This window comes from Oryx dammah, unplaced genomic scaffold, assembly GCF_014754425.2.
Source record: "Oryx dammah isolate SB20612 unplaced genomic scaffold, SCBI_Odam_1.1 HiC_scaffold_23, whole genome shotgun sequence".
Lineage (NCBI taxonomy): Eukaryota > Metazoa > Chordata > Mammalia > Artiodactyla > Bovidae > Oryx > Oryx dammah.
Window position 1 is genome coordinate 129564290 of NW_024070207.1, and position 18343 is coordinate 129582632.

General features: G+C 44.9%; 1 long non-coding RNA gene across 1 annotated transcript in view; it reads left to right on the forward strand.

Annotated features, from left to right (window-relative positions):
- Positions 1-938: 938 nt before the first annotated feature.
- The window catches only part of LOC120882403, a 67804-nt gene continuing 50399 nt past the window's right edge, over positions 939-18343 (forward strand). The window contains exon 1 of the long non-coding RNA XR_005725500.1: positions 939-1001. This is a non-coding gene — a long non-coding RNA (uncharacterized LOC120882403). The remainder of the gene's footprint in view (positions 1002-18343) is intronic.

The following is an 18343-nucleotide window of genomic DNA, read 5'->3' on the forward strand; positions in this document are numbered from 1 at the left end:
AGTGGTCAAAATAATTGTTTACTTTTGTTTATAATGTGCGAAAATGTTGGATCTACAATCCTAGAAAATAATGCATGGAAGAGGGCAGGTGAAGATAATGTTTAAAATACTTTCAGATTCTTCAGTCTTTGAGGAGAAAGTTAGACATGTCCAGTAGTTATATACATTTTGTATGCATGGATTAAAATGTGAGGATTCACCACTGAAGAACAGAAAACAGACATCAAATTACAAACCCATAGAGGATAAGAGTGCTCATCAAAATTTGATCAGTCCAGTGGGGGCCATGAGAGAGAGAGACGAATATGAAAGGAAAACGGAACCTTCATGTTACACAGGAACAGGGACAGAATTAACAAAACATGGAAAATGGATTCATCGAACAGACTAGTTACGTCTGAATCAGTGTTGTATGCAAATGAGGCAGTGCAGAATGACACGTTCATCAGAAGGTAAAAAATTGCGCACAAACCCCTATGTATTATTCATGAGTCAATGAATAATAACCCTGTCTTCACTTGAGTGATACAAGACAGTTTCATGAAAAGGGTTGTCTAGGCTGAGAGGAGGACAAATATGCTATTAGAATAATGCATACTTCCTCTTACCTTTTTTTTTAGAAAGTAAACATTTGAGTGGAAAGTCTCAACTTTAAACCTATGTGCGTTGGATGATGGTGGCCGGACTTCCACCATCTTCCTTCTTTCTGTCCTGTCGTTGTAAACATGTTTCAACGTGAAAAATTCATCTTCTGTAAGCTTAGAACGTATCTCAGTGGATTATAAACGGCACCTCCAAGCATGTGATGTTTTGAAAGCTCGGGTGTTTGAATAATAAAGCGTCTTTGCGGCAAATATTCAAAACGAGATCACAGCCAGCACAGCGGAAGTATTTTGGAGGAAGACTACAATTGAGCCAAACTCTGTCTCCCTTCCAAGTTGGCTGGTGGTAGTTAGGAAGACTTCCTGAGCCCTGAGAAAGAAACAGATGGAAGTATACCTGTAAGTCTTTAATGAACGAATTATTTCTGGAAACTTGAGGTTCTTTGGGGAAAAAAAAATGCTAGAGTCTGGGCATATGTCCAGAGAAAACGATAATTTGAAAGGACATACTTATAGCACCATTCACAATAGCCAACATGTGGGAGCAACCTAGGAGAAGGTAGGGGCACCCCACTCCAGTCCTCTTGCCTGGAAAATCCCATGGACGGAGGAGCCTGGTGGGCTGCAGTCCATGGGGTTGCTGAGGGTCAGACACGACTGAGTGACTTCAATTTCACTTTCCACTTTCACGCATTGGAGAAGGAAATGGCAACCCACTCCAGTGTTCTTGCCTGGAGAAGCCCAGGGACGGGGGAGCCTGGTGGGCTGCCGTCTATGGGGTCGCACAGAGTCAGGCACGACTGAAGTGACTTAGCAGCAGCAGCAGGGAGCAACCTAAGTGTCCACCCACATAGGAATGGGTAAAGAAGATGTAAATATATACAGTAGACTATTACTCAGTTGTATCGACGTCTCAACTATTGTAAATAGTGCTGGTATGAACATGAGGGTGTGTATATCCTTCTGAATTATGCTTTTCTCCAGATACATGCCCAGGAGTGGGATTTCTGAGTCATATGGTAGCTCTATTTTTTTTTGTTTTGTTTTGTTTTTTTGTTTTTTTAAGGAACATCCAAACTGTTTTCCCTAGCGGAGGCAGCAATTTCCATTCCCACTAACACTGTAGGAGGGTTGCCTTCTCTCCTTCCCGTTGCCAGCATTTATTGTCTGTAAACTGTAAACAGCGGTCCTTCCGATTGGTGTGAGGTGATAGCTCATTGCAGTTTTGATTTGCATTTCTCTGAGATAATCAGCGATGGTGAGCACCTTTTCACGTGTCCTTTGGTCATCTGTAATTCTTCTGTGGAGAAACGTATGTGTAGGTCTTTGCCCGTTTTTTTGATTGAGTTGTTCTGTGCTTTATTGAGTTGTATGCGCTGTCTGTGTTTTTTGGGAGATTAAGCTCCTGTCATCTGCATTGTTTGCAAATTTTTCTTCCATCTGATACATTGTCTTTTCGCTTTGTTTATAGTCTCTCTCTCTTTTTTTTTTTTTTTTGCTGTGCAAAAGCTTTTAAGTTTGATTAGATCCCATTTGCAAAATGGAGTTTCTAACTCATCATGTTGGCAGGCTTTTCCTGAAAGGGATAAAGCCAACAGAGCTTACTGTGGTATTGAGAGGCTAAGGAAACAGAAATGAGAAACACAAATCCCAATTCATTATATGAATGTGGACTGGATACAAAAGCCTAGTAAACATTTGGGGGGGGGGTGTGGAATATCACAGACTGAATATAAGTGTAATACAAAAGAGCATAGGTAATACGCTCGTCGTTCGCTGGCGTCTGACTCTTTGCGACCCCGTGGACTGTAGCTCACCAGCCTTCCCTGTCCATGGGATTCCCCAGGCAAGAATACTGGAGTGGGTTGCCGTTTCCTCCTCCAGGGGATCTTCCCTGGCCCAGGGATCGAACCCATGTCTACCACATTGCCAGGTGGATTGTTTACCACTGAGCCTCCAGTTAATCCAACTAAGAGACTAGTTGAAATCCATAACCCGTAGAGTGATGTTTAAATGACTGTAATACTTCAAAAGTCCACCTGGTATTCAAAACTGTCTTATTAGGGAAAATGAGATATTTTTAGAATGTCCTCTTCATTTCTTTCCTCTTTTATTGACGTGCATAACTAATAATCAGTGAAGGGTAGAAATAGGGAGAGCAGAAGTAATCATACTTACTAACTGCACAGATGGACAGTTAATTTGGGACATTCCTTCTGAAAATTGGACTTTCCGTTTCATATTTGAGGGAACCGAATTTCAGAACAATAGAATGTGTGACTGTTTCAGCTCTTACTTAATCCTGAACTGAAATCCTAGTGGGGTTTTAAACAGCTTCCTTCAGTGATGCTAAAAAATGTATATATATTATTCAACTCCTCTTAAGCCACCTTTACATAATACTAGCTTCTTTATGGGAAACCAAATCCCATAATGCTAATTACAGAGAGAATTGCATTTGCTTTTGAATTTTCTTGAACCACACACTTTAAAGCAGGTTAGAAATTAGAATGTAATATAAATGAAAAACCAGGGGGAAAATAGCTCTGCAATGAGACGTCAGTGAAGATTTCCCTCTGGCAATTTTATTTCCACCGCGGAGAAAAATACAAGCGTATTCTAAATCTGTTTCAATATGTGAGGGAGTTTTAAGTTGGATACCAGAAGACCAGCTGTTTGGGAGCAGAAGCAAAAAGGCAGGGAGAGTTGGTTTTAGAAAGTAAAACTCTGTATAAACCTAGAAGCTACCTGAGGCTCTATTGAGGTGGTAGTTCAGTTGCTCAGTCGTGTCCGACTCTTTGGGATCCCATGGACTGCAGCACAGCAGGCCTCCCTGTCCTTTGCTATTTCCCAGAGTTGGCTCAAACTCGTGTGCATTGAGTTCACGATGCCATCCAACCATCTCACCTTCTGTCGCCCCCTTCTCCTCTTGCCTTCAGTGTTTCGGGGTCTTTTCCAATGAGTTGAGTCCTCCCATCAGCTGGCCAAGGTATTGGAGGGTCAGCTTAAGCAATGACATCAGTACCTTGTGCTAAATTCCAGTGTATCAGGTTCCATCACTGTGAATGGAATTCACCTCCGCATGAATGCCATTCAAGGGTCCTGCATTCAGCGTTGTGTGGCAATTTTTTTTTTTTTTTTTTTTTTTTTACATTTTTAACTGCCCTGGGTGTTCGTTGCTGTGTAAGGGATTTTCTCTCATTGCAACCAGTTGGGGCCACTCTGCGTTGCAAGACGTGCACTACTCCTGTGGTGAATTTCCTCGTTGAGGAAAATGGGGTTTCAGTCATTGCCACACATGGAGTCAGTAGCTGTAACGCACGGGCTCAGTTGCCCTAAGGCAGGCGGGATCTTCCCGGGCCAGGGATGGAACCCACGTCCCCTGCGTTGGCAGGCGGATTCTCAACCGCCAGACCACCGAGAAAGTCTATCGTGTGCCATTTAATGTCACGTCCCCAACATTTCATCGCACCTGTGACCGTGTCTCAACCCTCGCTTACTCTTCCATGATCACGAGCATCTAGAGGACGGCTGAGGCATCAGACGTTTGTTAGCAACAGGGAGATAACAGACGGAGGCCGCCTTAGATGTAATTTATCATAGATCCAGCCTTGAAGATAGGAGGAGAACTCTTAGAAGAGATGAAAAGTTGTTTCCTTTGATATCCATTTAGTGTGTAGTAAGGATGGGGTATACCAGGCCTAATGCTTGTAATATTCTACGTAGAAGATAAACAGGCCCATGCGGTACGCCGTATGTAGTAGACGCTTGGTACACGGTGAAGAAAGGAATGAATGAGTTCTCTAGTGCCTGTCATAATCATAGTAATAGCGACTTCCGGGAGTTTCAGCCAGTATGGAATATTCCTGCAATGCACGAGACCTAGGTTTGATCCCTGGGTAGGGAAGATGCCCTGAAGAAGGGAATGGCAACCCACTCCAGTATTTTTGCCTGGATAATCGCCATGGGCAGAGGAGCCTGACAGGCTACAGTCCATGGAGTTGCAAAAGAGTTCGGACATGAGTGGGTGACTAACACTTAATGCATGTAATACTGTGTGTGGGAGAAAAATGCAGGTAATATATACAGTTCTATCTGTAATCACTGTATCTGAAAACTAAAATAATGCCCCATTGTTGGGAGTGTTGTTTTGTACCTGCGTTGACCTGATTTTATTTGCAGTATGAATTGACATCTGGTAGCTTCTCTTCCATTAGCATTTCTTGGTGGTGTTCCAGGTTTTAATGGATAGTAACTAAAAGTTCGGTTCATCTCTCCAAAGGGTCTTTTGACTCCAAGGGGATAAATGCATCTTTTTTCATCTGGATTCAAATTCCAGCCTGATGTGGACTTTTTTTGTTGTTTTTATGTCTTTTAAGTTTTGTTTTGTATTGGAGTATAGCCGATTGAAAATATGATGGTAGTTTCAGGTGAACAGTGAAGGAACTCAGCCACACCTATACACGTATCCACTCTCCCCCAAACTCCCCTCCCATCCAGGCTGCTATGTGACATTGAGCAGAGTTGCCCGTGCTGTCCAGCAGGTCCTTGCTGGTTCTCCATGTGAAATACAGCAGTGTGTACACGTCCATCCCAGGCTCCCTGACTATCCCTTCCCCCATCCTTCCCCCTGGGAACCAGAAGGTTATTACAGAGGACTGAGCAGAGTTCCCTGTGCTGGACAGCAGGTCCTTGCTGGTTCTCCATGTTAAATACGGCAGTGTGTCCATGTCCATCCCAGACTCTCTAACTATCCCTTCCCCCATCCTTCCCTCTGGGAACCAGAAGGTGATTACAGAGTATTGAGCAGAGTTCCCTGTGCTGTCCAGCGGGTCCTTGCTGGTTCTCCATGTGAAACACAGCAGTGTGTCCATGTCCATCCCAGGCTCCCTGACTATCCCTTCCCCCATCCTTCCCCTGGTGACCATGAGGTTATTACAGAGTATTGAGCAGAGCTCCCTGTGCTGGACAGCAGGTCCTTGCTGGTTCTCCATGTTAAAGACAGCAGTGTGTCCATGTCCATCCCAGGCTCGCTGACTCTCCCTTCCCCCATCCTTCGCCTCTTGTGACCATAAGCTTGTTCTTGAAATCTGTGGTTCTGTTTCTTTTTTATGGCCGAGTAATATTCCATTGCATGAATGTACCACCTCTTTACCCATTCGACTATCCACGGGCATCTAAGTTGCTTCCGTGTCCTGGGTCGTTTAAATAGTGCTACGGTGAACATTGAGTTTCCTTTTTCTTTTCAGATGATGAGTTTTTTGTTTGTTTGCTTTTTCTTTTTCTTCTCTTCTTTGCACAGAAGGGAGCATTTCCCATCAAAACTTCACCCGCTGTCTCTCCTTTCAGCCTCCAACTGCAGGATGAACCTCGTCTGACATCCAGGGGCATCATCAGATATCTGTTTATGACGCATGGCACAGAGATCAAATACCTGTGGTAATACACATTCGTGTGGTTTGGACAAAAACAGTGAACAAACTGTGGTTTCCGCACCCCTGGTAGGAACACTATCAGGAATAATGCCTTGGCAGAGTCTCTCCTGGTGTCTGCAGCTGCAGGTGTAGTCAAAACAGAGCAAAGTCTTTGAAGTGGGACCCAGGTTGGTCCCAGGGCTTAAGTTGTGAAAGTTGCTCAGTCTTGTCCAACTCTTGGAGACCCCGTGGACTATATACAGTCCATGGAATTCTCTAGGCCAGAATACTGGAGTGGGTAGCCTTTCCCTTCCCCAGGGGGTCTTCCCAGCCCAGGGTTGGAACCCACATCTCGCGCATTGCAGGCAGAATCTTTACCAGCTTAGGCACCAGTGAAGCCCAAGAATCCTGGAGTGGGTAGCCTATTCCCTTCTCCAGTGGATCTTCCTGACCCAGGAATTGAACCAGGGTCTCCTGTTCTTTATCAACTGAGCTATCAGGGAAGCCTGGTCCCAGGGAGAGGCAAGATTTTAAGGCTAAACTGATATGCCTGAGAGCAAAAACACCTAGGTCAGTTCTCAGCACCCAAATCAGCATCTCCCCCTGCTGGCCGCCCTGCAGAACTGAAGGTTGCCACGCCTTCTCTGACAACATAACTGTGTCCCCTCGGTATTTGGGATCACCACTGTCAAACACAGGCTACAAATTTAACGTTGTTGTTATTTTTCTGTTGCTCGGTTGTGTCCAGCTGTTTGCAATCCCATGGACTGCAGCACGCCAGGCTTCCCTGTCCTTCACCATCTCCCAGACTTTGCTCAAACTCAGGACCATTGAGTCAGTGATGCCATCCAACCATCTCATCCTCTGTCGCCCCCTTCTCCTCCTGCCCTCAATCTTTCCCAGCATCGCGGTCTTTTCCAGTAAAAAGGCGACAGAGATGTTAAGGGCGATATTTTGCACCGATTCCTTGAATATCAGCAAAGCTATTTCTGTCGCCGAGAGTGTTAGCGTGCAGCATTGCTCTTAGATGAAGGCTTCTGCATCTTACATGCATTAGACACTGTCCCTGCAGAAGACTTCCTGGGTGATGGTGAATGCAACCTTCTTAGCTGGGGGAGAGAGGCACCTTCCTGGACATTTCTCTGTATAAGACTTCCCCTACCACTATCGCTGTTTAGTCACCAAGTCGTGTCCGACTCTCTGCAACCCCATGGACGATTGCCCCTCGCCCCCCCCCAGCTCCCCCTGCTGCAGGCTCCTCTGTTCAAGGCACTTTTCAAGTATTCCCTTTCCAGGGGTGCATTTCAGATCAGTTCAAGAAGTCTCTGAGGGTGGCAGTTAGCATTTTGTAGATTTAAAAGCTTAAAAGCTTTCCTGGGAATCTGGGGCAGCTAAGCTCACAGGCTGCATCTTGGTTCTCGCAGGCTCGGCTAAGAAGGATGTCCATTTGGAACTATGATGGCTCAGATATGGTAAAGAACCTGGCCATCAGAGCAGGGGATGCTATTGGCGCAGGTTCGATCCCTGGGTCAGGGATGGAAATGGCAACCCTCTCCAGTATTCCTGCCTGGAGAATCCCATGAATAGAGGAACCTGGCGGGCTACAGTCCATGGGGGTCACAAAGTGTCTGAATCGTTTGAGCTACTAAACAGCAACATCAGTTACTTAGAAGCTTTGCAGACCTTGTTAAGGCTTCCCTGGTGGCTCAGATGGTAAAGAATCCACCTGCAATGTGGGAGCCCCATGTGCGATCCCTGGGTTGGGAAGACCCCCTGCAGAAGGGAATGTTAACCCACTCCAGCATTCTTGCCTGGGAAATCTCTTGGGCAGAGGAGCCTGGCGGGGCTACAGTCCATGGGGGTCGCAAACAGTCCAAGGCAACTGAAGAGCTAAACAACAGCAGCAATTACTCAGTTGCCATAGCTATTGCCGTCAAAAGAAGCTTTGGAAGCCTCCTTACATTAGGATCTCAGCAACAACATTTCTAGTTTCGCTTCTGTGAGTGACAGCTGCTTGGCATGGGTCAGGCCACACTTAGCTAGCTCTGATTCCCCTTGTTTAAGGGATTATGGGCTCTGCCTTCTCTAAAGGATTTGTTGACTAAACATCCTGTTCATCTCTCTCCGCTGGAGAATAATAATGGCAAGCCAGGTGAGAGCAGAAAGGCAAGCCAGGCTGGGCCTCGGACCTTAGTACGTGTAGGTCCGAGCTCCCAGTTCATCAGCAGTAATCGTACTGTATGACACCAAGGGTCAGCCGTTAATAAATTTCCGTATTATAGAGAACTCTTTAAGTTAATCAGGCCAATTGGACCAACTTAACTGCATTAGAAAAATAATTACCGATAGTTCATTGAACATCAAAAGCTCCCAGAAATTTCTTGCTGCCCAAGCACACTTCCAAATAGCAGAGCATAGAGTTCACCAGGTCAGGTAATTTTATGTTCATCTGAGCTGTGACTTCTAAAATGAACATAAGATTACCTGACCCAGTTCTCACAGCATACAGATAAAACTGCAAACGAGACAGAAAAAATTAAAGGAAACGTCCCACCGCTATATACGGGTGCAGGAATGTATAAAAGTCAGCGTCAGACTGCCTTATGTGGGTTTAAAAAAAAAAAAAAGGATACAAAAATGAGAGTGTTTTTAGCCTGATGCTGGGAAAGATTGAGGGCAGGAGGAAAAGGGGGAGGAAGAGGATGAGATGGTTGGATGGCATCACAACGCGATGGACATGAGTTTGAGGATGAGATGGTTGGATGGCATCACTGACTCGATGGACGTGAGCCTGAGCAAGCTCCGGGACTTGGTGATGGACAGGGATGCCTGGCGTGCTGCAGTCCATGGGGTCTCAAAGAGTCGGACACGACTCAATAGCAACAGAGATCATGGATGATTTCACTGCTCTTCTGAGTATAAAGACAGAGCAATGCAACCAACTCTGAGGGCAGATTAAATGAATTAAGCAATGGTGAAAGTGTCTTTTAAGTCTGTCCTAGGTTATAATGGACTGTTGACTCGTAGTATTATAACACACGGCACATTGGGGGTCAGGATTTCCACCTTCTCCAGTGAATACTTACCAATCACCATATCCAGCCAACAAACCAGGATGATCCCCTGTGAACAGGAAATGGGTTTAGTCCCTTCACAAGCTTGTTATCGGGATTACACCCATGCCTCCTTCAGACTGGTATCCGTCTGACTTACCCAGCACCTTTAGTAGGTACAGGAAAACTTCAGACAGACAGGGCATCAGTATTCAATTAAAACTGAACTGTAAAAGTTGAAACCTGAAGGACTTCCCTGGCTCTCAGTGGCCAAGAATTCGCCTTCTGTGCAGGGAGTAATGGTTCCATCCTTGACTGGCGAGCTAAGCTACCACGTCCTTTGGGCCCCAAAAACCCAAACATTAAACAGAAGCAGTATTTTAACAAATTCAATAAAGTCTTTTTTATTTTTTTTTTGGAAACAGTCCACATTAAAAAAAAATCTTCAAAAAAAAAAAAAGTTGAAATTTGGTATGTGTCTGCCTCCAAGATTTCATAATACCCCTGTTAAGTTTGGGGCTTCCCTGCAATGCCGGAGACCCGGGTTTGAACCCTGGGTAGGAAAGATCCCGTGGAAAAGGAAGTGGCAACCCACTCCAGTATTCTTGCCTGGAGAATCCCATGGATAGAGGAATCTGGTGGGCTACAGTCCATGGGGTGGCAAAGAGTTGGACACGACTGAAGTGACTTAGCAGACACGCACGCAACCAGCCCAGAGACCTTACCCAGGCAGGCTGGCCATCCGAGTGAATATGGCCAGAGGCAGAAAACAATGAGCTAGAGTCATCCTGTTCCACCCCATGGGGTCCTAAGAGTCGCACTCGGCTTAGCGGCTAAACCGCCACTATCATAGCGACTAAATCACCACTAAAATGATAAGGTTATCAGTGTTTTTTTTTTCCTCTGAGGCACATGGGTGTTCTCGCTCTCTAAATGCAGTACTGAGTGAATAATCAGTGTTTGTGTGTGTGTGTGTGTGTGTGTGTGTGTGTGCGTGCTCAGACTTTTTCCAGAGTCTCACCATAGTTTTGCAAGCCGTGCAAATCACGGCCAAAGCAGGTTTCCAAGCTGAAGAGCTCACGTTTAGTTTCAGCAGCATGATAAATTTTCAGTTCAGCTGCTCAGTCATGTCCGACTCCTTGCGACCCCCTGGACTGCAGCACGCCAGGCCTCCCTGTCCACCACCAACTCCCGGAGTTTACCCAAACCCATGTCCACTGAGTTGGTGGTGCCATCCAACCATCTCATCCTCTGTTATCCCCTTCGCCTCCTGCCTTCAATCTTTCCCAGCATCAGGGTCTTTTCAAGTGAGTCAGCTTTTCACATCAGGTAGCCAAAGGATTGGAGTTTCAGCTTCAACATCAGTCCTTCCAATGAACACCCAGGACTGATTTCCTTTACAATGAGCTGGTTGGATCTCCTTGCAGTCCAAGGGACTCTCAAGAGTCTTGTCCAACACCACAGTTCAACAGCATAATAAATTTTAGATGTCTCTATCTATCACCAGTTAATGGAGAAAGAAAAAGGAAGAATGAGAACATTCCAGTTCTTAGCAACCTGGCAGGATAAAAAGGGACGCTCTTTCCCATTTGTATTCGTGTGGGGTCCGAATTGTGCAATTAAACAACAATTCACGTGTGTAGGTTTTCTCCAAGGTCTGCAAAACCTCGCCATCCATGTTTCAAACTGGCAGCGCTGGGGACATTTTCAGAGGTCTTTTTTTTTTTCAGTCAATATTGACTGCAATGGAAATTGTCACATCCTGTCATTCATCTGTTATTATCAGGATCTCTCTCTTTCTCTCTGTTTCCCCCGCTTTATTTATTAATTTTTATTTTTTACTTTTTTTTTTTTTTGGATGTCTGGCTTTTTGCCTCTGGTCTCTTGCTGGCTCCAAGGCTTTCCACTTAACGGGTCTTCAGTACATTTTATTTTTCATGGAAGGATTATTGCTTTAGAATATTGTGTTGGTTTGTGCCATACATCAGCATGAATCAGCCACAGATATACATATGTCCCCTCCCTCCTGGGCCTCCCTGCCCATCCCCCCCCCCCCCCCGTTGTCACAGAGCCCTGGGATGAGCTTCCTGGGTCACACAGCAAGTACCCATGGGCTGTCCAGTTTGCACTTGAAGTGTTTACGTGGCCATGCTCTTCTCTCTCCTCCTCCCACCCTCTCCTCACCCCACTGTGTCCACATGTCTGTTGTCTGCATCTGCCTCTCCATCGCTGCCCTGAAAATAGGTTCATCAGGGCCATCTTTCTAGATGCGACATGCATGCATTAATATACAATATTTGTCTTTCTCTGATTGAACTCACTCTGTGTAATAGGCTCTAGGCTCACTCTGTATGATAGATTCTAGGTTCCCCGTTGGAGAAACAAATTACTGGAGGAAGCAAGGAATCAAGGCAGAGGAAAACATCTGAGAAATAAAAACAGAAGCGAATCTGTTGAAAACCTCTTTGCTTTCCCACCCAGACATGTAACAACTGTTCATTGCCTTCATCCCTACTGTCTTCAGAGCTACCCTGTTGGAGAAAAGGAGGAATTTGATCCATCCTGAGCAAGAGGAATTCAAAACCATTTTTAAAAAGCTTTTCTTGTCCTACTTAGGCTTGAATATAAAGATCTTGCTTTTTCACAAAGGGTTTGCAATAAAAGTGATAGCCTATTTCAATGGGTGGTGAAAAAAAAATTCCAATGGAATTTCCTTCACAGGCGTAGGTCTGATCAATTACCCTTTCTGGGTATCATTTCTTTTTTTTTCTGCAACAACCTGAAATGTATGATTCTCACCTGAAGTGATTTTGGAAAAATAGAAAGCTTAAATTTTGTATTTTCCACAACTCACAGTTGAATTATTTTTTTAATGAAAAAATTTTCTTTGATGTGGATCAATTCTAAAATCTTTATTGACTTTATTACATTTTTGCTTCTGTTTTATGTTCTGGGTTTTTTGTTTTTTTGTTTTGTTTTTTGTTTTTCTTTTTTGCCTCAAGGCATGTGGAATCTTATAAGGTGATGTCTTACCCACTGGAACACCAAGGAGGCCCCCCACAGGTGAATTTTTAAACTCAGCTCAGTCAGTTACAGTGGGGTAGCTCGCAGTCATTAGAATTAATTTTGGTAGTTTCTGGGACAAGGTAAGGAATATTACTGGGTATCATTATAACTATAGCCTAATCTGGTCTGTTTCATTAAGGTTATGGTTTTTCCTGTGGTCATGTATGGATGTGAGAATTGGACTGTGAAGAAAGGTGAGCACTGAAGAATTGATGCTTTTGAACTGTGGTATTGGGGAAGACTCTTGAGAGTTCCTTGGACCGCAAGGAGATCCAACCAGTCCATTCTAAAAGAGATCAGTCCTGGGTGTCCATTGGAAGGACTGATGTTGAAGCCGAAACTGCAATCCTTTGGCCACCTGATGCGAAGAGCTGACTCACTTGAAAAGACCCTGATGCTGGGAAAGATTGAGGGCTGGAGGAGAAGGGGACGCCAGAGGATGAGATGGTTGGATGGCATCACCGACTCAATGGACATGAGTTTGGGTGGACTCTGGGAGGTGGTGATGGACAGGGAGGCCTGGAATGCTGTGGTCCACGGGGTCACGAAGAGTCAGACACAACTGAGTGAGTGAAATGAACTGAATCTGGCCTCTTGTTCACCAAAAACCCAGACGGCACAAACCATAAGCCACGTGCAGATCTTGCAAGCAGACAAATGAAGTACCTGGTTTCATAATGAGTCTGTCTTTGCAGAGGGGCCTGTGTTTGGTCTACATAGCTGCCTCTAGGCTTTTTCTGATTTCATGGAGTGGGGGCTACTCTCCAGGTGCAGGGCGTATGCTTCTCACGGAGATGGTTTCTCTAGTTGTGGAGCGCACGCTCAGTACTCACTGTGCACACACCTAGTTTGCTCCACAGCACCTGGGGTCTTCCCAGACCAGGGATCAGACCGAGTCTCCTGCATTGGCAGGCGAATGCTTTAGCCCTGGATCCCCAGGGAAGCCCTGATTTCAGCTGTAGAACCAACTGCTTTAACATCCTCGGAAGGTAGGAGGGGGAGCCCTGCCAAACAGAAGGTCCCTTCTTCCTGGCGAGTTGACTGTGGAAGTTTTGCCTTCCAGGGGCTCACTGTCTGGTTTTGCTGTTTTTCCGATGGATGTACAGTTGGTGTGCGCTTCTCTGGTGGCTCAGGGGTGAAGAATCCACCTCCTGATGCAGGTTTGATCCTGGGTGGAGAAGATCCCCTGCAGAAGGAAATGGTAACCCAGTCCAGTATTCTTGCCTGGAGAACCCCATGGACGGAGGAGCCTGGTGGGCCATAGTCCTCGGGGTGGCAAAGAGTCAGACACGACTGAGCGGTTGAAACAGCAGCAGGTTTATCCCCTACCTGTTGGGGGCCAGCGTGAGGAACTCCGCCCATGGCAAAGGTCATGACGAAGGAGGCTTGGCATACGCAAGGGCGTGATCAAGCCTCAGGAAACCCCCTGTTCCCGAGCATCTACCCCAAAACGAGAGTGTTTTATGCTCTCGCCTACACCTCTGACTTTACGGGGGGCTCTCCCCCATAACAGTTGCTCTCGGAGGAGTAAACGTGCAGCTCCAAGGCAATAAAAATTCCTGGGCGTGACAAGAGTGTTTCAGCTTACGGACTCCTCTGAAGGTTATCTAGCCCACCGGTATAGGTTTGTCCGGCCACATGTGGTTGTTTACAGCCTCTCAATGTGAGAGGCACGAGATGTTTTAGACTTACAAAAGGCAAATTCTTTGGGGGAGTTAGAAATTATTAGTATAGTGAGTTGGTTAGGAATTATATTGGTGAAGGGTTTTTCATTTGTTGGGCTGATGTTTGCTGCTAAATCTCCATATTCCCTGCCCTTATAATGAATATAACTAACATATAGGAGAAATAACTGTTAACCTTTAAGCATATAGGAGAAATTAAGATTAATCCTGTTAACCTTGGGTTAAATAAATTCCTTTCTTGATTGTAACTCACTACACCCTCACCCTATAGGAATGCAACTTTATCTGGAGGGTGGTGCCTGGTTTTTGGTTATCAGAAAGAAAGGATCATAGAATGTCAGCAGGTCTCACTCATGGCCAGAAGATGATGTAATATCCCTAAGACCCCCACGTGACTCTGTATTCATCCCTATGTGTAACAAAAGGTATATAAGCAAACCCCAAAATAAAGAAATCGGATCAGTTTCCAGAAAGACTGATTCCACCATGTCGCTTCTTTCTTGCTCCCGTTTCTCTGGCTGAATTCAGCCTCTTTTCTCCACTAATTCTCCTAGTGCACTATCCGTTTCTAATCTCTCTATATATCTGTAATTAAATATGTATTTTTCCAAAGACGCTGACGCCGTCCCCACCTTCGAATTCCCTGGATCCACCGGGGCTGGACCCCGGCACCTACCCCTTCCCTTTCTCCACTTAGAGGAACCTCTAGCTTATTCTTCATATCGATGAGTCCACGGCCGTTCTGCTATTTTCACTCACTTGCAGTTTTTGACTCCACGCATAAGTAATATATGGGCCTTCCCTCATAGTTCAGTTGGTAAAGAATCTGCCTGCAATTCAGGAGACCCTGGTCCAATTCCTGGGTCAGGAAGATCCTCTGGATAAGGGATAGGCTACCCAGTCCAGTATTCTTGGGATTCCCTGGTGGCTCAGCTGGTAAAAGAATCCACCTGCAGTGCGGGAGACCCGGGTTTGATCCCTGGGTTGGGAAGAGCCGCTGGAGAAGGGAAAGGCTACCCGCTCCAGTATTCTGGCCTGGAGAATTCCATGCACTATATAGACACGACTTGTCTTTGACTTAGTTCACGTAGTATGATGGCGTCCGAGGTCACCCATGTGCTGCTGCTGGCATTATTGCATTCTTTTTTACGGCCGAGTAATATTCCACTGTATACCGATGTACCACATCTTCATCTCTTCATCTGTGGATGGACACTTGCGTGGTTTCCGGGTCTTGGCTGTTGTCAACAGCACTGCTATGCTGTGAAAATTAAGGTGTGTGTCTCTTTTTTAAATTAGAGTTTCCACCTTTTCTGCATATATGCCCAGGAGTAGGATTCTTCCAGCATCACGTGATAGCTCTAGATTGCATTTTTTAATGAACCTATGTACTGTTCTTCATAGCAGCTGCACTAGTTGGGTACGGATGGAGATATTTCAAAACTCCAAGTGAATCACTGCTGCTGCTAACTCACTTCAGTCGTGTCCGACCCTGTGTGACCCCAGAGACGGCAGCCCACCAGGCTCCTCCATCCCTGGGATTCTCCAGGCAAGAACACTGGAGTGGGTTGCCATTTCCTTCTCCAATGCATGAGAATGAAAAGTGAAAGTGAGGTCGCTCAGTCGTGTCCGACTCTTCGCGACCCCATGGACCGTAGCCTACCAGGCTTTTCCGTCCGTGAGATTTTCCAGGCAAGAGTACTGGAGTGGGATGCCATCGCCTTCTCCGAAGTGAACCACACAGGAGACATAATCATAAACCGTCCCCACAGAAAAGCATAAACTACAAATGGCTGCACCTAGTCCCAATAATTCATATAGCTATAAAATTGTTCATCAGCATCTGTTCTCATATATGTTACATTCCCCCTCTGGGATACCAAAACTTCACCTGAAGTTCAGCTTTCAATTTCACTGTAGTCCACCTGTCTGGCATAAATTAGCTCTACCCAGAACCCCCAACTCAAGGTCTCCTAATACACAGATTAGTTTTTCAGGACTGAAGTAGTATTGAAAGAAACTTCATTAAACTGTCCCCACAGACAGGCAAATTCGAATCTACATCAGTAGAAGTGGAATAAAACACCAAAGCTAATGTCACTAAGAATCACTTAGATGTTAATACATACTGCTAAGTCGCTTCAGTCGTGTCTGACCCTGTGCGACCCCAGAGACGGCAGCCCACCAGGCTCCCCCGTCCCTGGGATTCTCCAGGCAAGAACACTGGAGTGGGTTGCCATCTCCTCCAGTGCATGAAAGTGAAAAGTGAAAGTGAAGTCGCTCAGTCGTGTCTGACTCTTAGTGACCCCATGGACTGCAGCCCACCAGGCTCCTCTGTCCATGGGATTTTCCAGGCAAGAGTACTAGAGTGGGGTGCCACTGCTTTCTCCACAAATGGCTGCACCTAGTCCCAATAATTCATATACCTAGAAAATTGTTCATCAGCATTTGTTCTCGTATATGTCACATTCCCCCTCTGGGATACCAAAATTTCACCTGAAGTTCAGCTTTCAATTTCACTGTAGTCCACCTGTCTGGCATAAGTCAGCTCTACCCAGAACCCCCAACTCAAGGTCTCCTCGTAGTACACAGGCTAGGTGCTCAGGACTGAAGTAGTATTGAAAGATACTTCATTAAACTATCCCCACAGACAGGCAAATTCGAATCTACATCAGTAGAAGCGGAATAAAACACCAAAGCTAATGTCACTAGGAATCCCTTAGATGTTAATAATAATGCATATTTTACTATTAGATTGAGGGCAAAAGGAGAAGGGGGCGACAGAGGACGAGATGGTGTGATGGCATCACCGACTCGATGGACACAAGTGTGAGCAAGCTCCAGGAGATGGTGACGGACAGGGAGGCCTGGGGTGCGGCAGTCCTTAGGCCTACAAAGAGTCAGACACGACTTAGCAACTGAACAGCAATAATAATGCATATTTCTTTCAACTTTGGTATATGGGATATCTATGTAATCCAGGTAAAGACCATCAAAAATGTTTGTGAAGACGTATAATGATTCTCACAGGGGTATTGTCAAATAATGGTGATGGAGGTTACAGGCGTGTATATTTATTTTATTAATAACATAGACATGATGAAGCAAACCACACTTTTTCCAGGAGGATTTGCCTGTCAAAATTCTACCCTGTTTAACTTAAAATAAGAAGATACATTCCATTCAGGGAGGGGAAAAAAATCAATGAAGAGATCTTTAGCTATTTGAAAAGATCAAGGATTTGTCAAAAGTACAAAAGAGGCTACATTTTTAAAAAGTAGGGGTTTGTGACTCCCATCAGGGAGGTTGGGCTGGCAAGAAGGAGCCATTTTAGGGAGAAACCATGGTTGTTGTTTTTTTTTTTTTTTTACCAGTTAGAATTTTGGAATACAGGACAAGAAGCATAGGAATACAGGACGAAAATGGTACTACCTAAAGCATATGTAGAATAAACATATTAGTAGTTAAAGTACCCATTCTACACTCACGCATTCTAACCCCTGTATGTTAAGCATGTAAGGGGTAATATTTGCTGCGCTAGTTGTTCAGTCGTGTCTGACTCTTTGCAACCCCATGGATTGTAGCCTCCGTCCATGGGATTCTCCAGGCAAGAACACTGGAGTGGGTTGCCATTTCCTCCTCCAGGGGATCTTCCCGACTCTGGGATGTGACCCGTGTCTCCTACAATGCAGGCAGATTCTTTACCGTCTGAACCACAAAGCAAGCCACCTGCTGGTTGTCCGTATATGTCACATGGCATCTTCGCATCCATAAATCAACATCATTCTTAAAATATCAGCTCTGTTTGTAATATTTGCTGTGCCATGATTGATTTATCCCCTCCACATAAGTCATATCTCTATTGTGGTAGAAGTTAACAAGGCTTGTAAATATATCTGGGGATTCTTTGCAACGTCTTGAATGATGCATTAAAGACAAAAGTATAATGAAATATACTTCAGACTCTTCAACATACATGTCAGCAAATTCAGTCAACAAGTTTATTTTCTTTAGTGGTATGTACTCTTGCCATGGTATACTGACTTCTGACTTTAAAGCCAATTCTTTGGCAAGGAAATGGGTCACGTGAACATACTGTGTAACTAAGCATCCATTCATCAGATAAACAGCAAAAAACTAATTTAAAATGGAAGGTTCACATAAATTAATTACAAAGAAGATTAAAAAATAAAGGCGTTATGCATTTAAAGGTATTTTATCGGGTAATTACTTTTGATGCTTGGGGCTGGTGCATGGGGATGATCCAGAGAGATGATATGGGGTGGGAGGTGGGAGGGGGATTCAGGATTGGGAGCTTGTACACCCATGGTGGATTCATGTCAATGTATGGCAAAACCAATACAGTATTGTAAAGTAAAATAAAGTAAAAATAAAATAAAGTGTTATTTCTCTCCTGCCCTACTTTCATGCAGAAACATGAAAGTTTCTGTCCTTCATAGCTGGTGTTTCGTGTATATTCTTCAACTCTTAACCACTGAGGATGCTTTAAATTGAGAATTCTA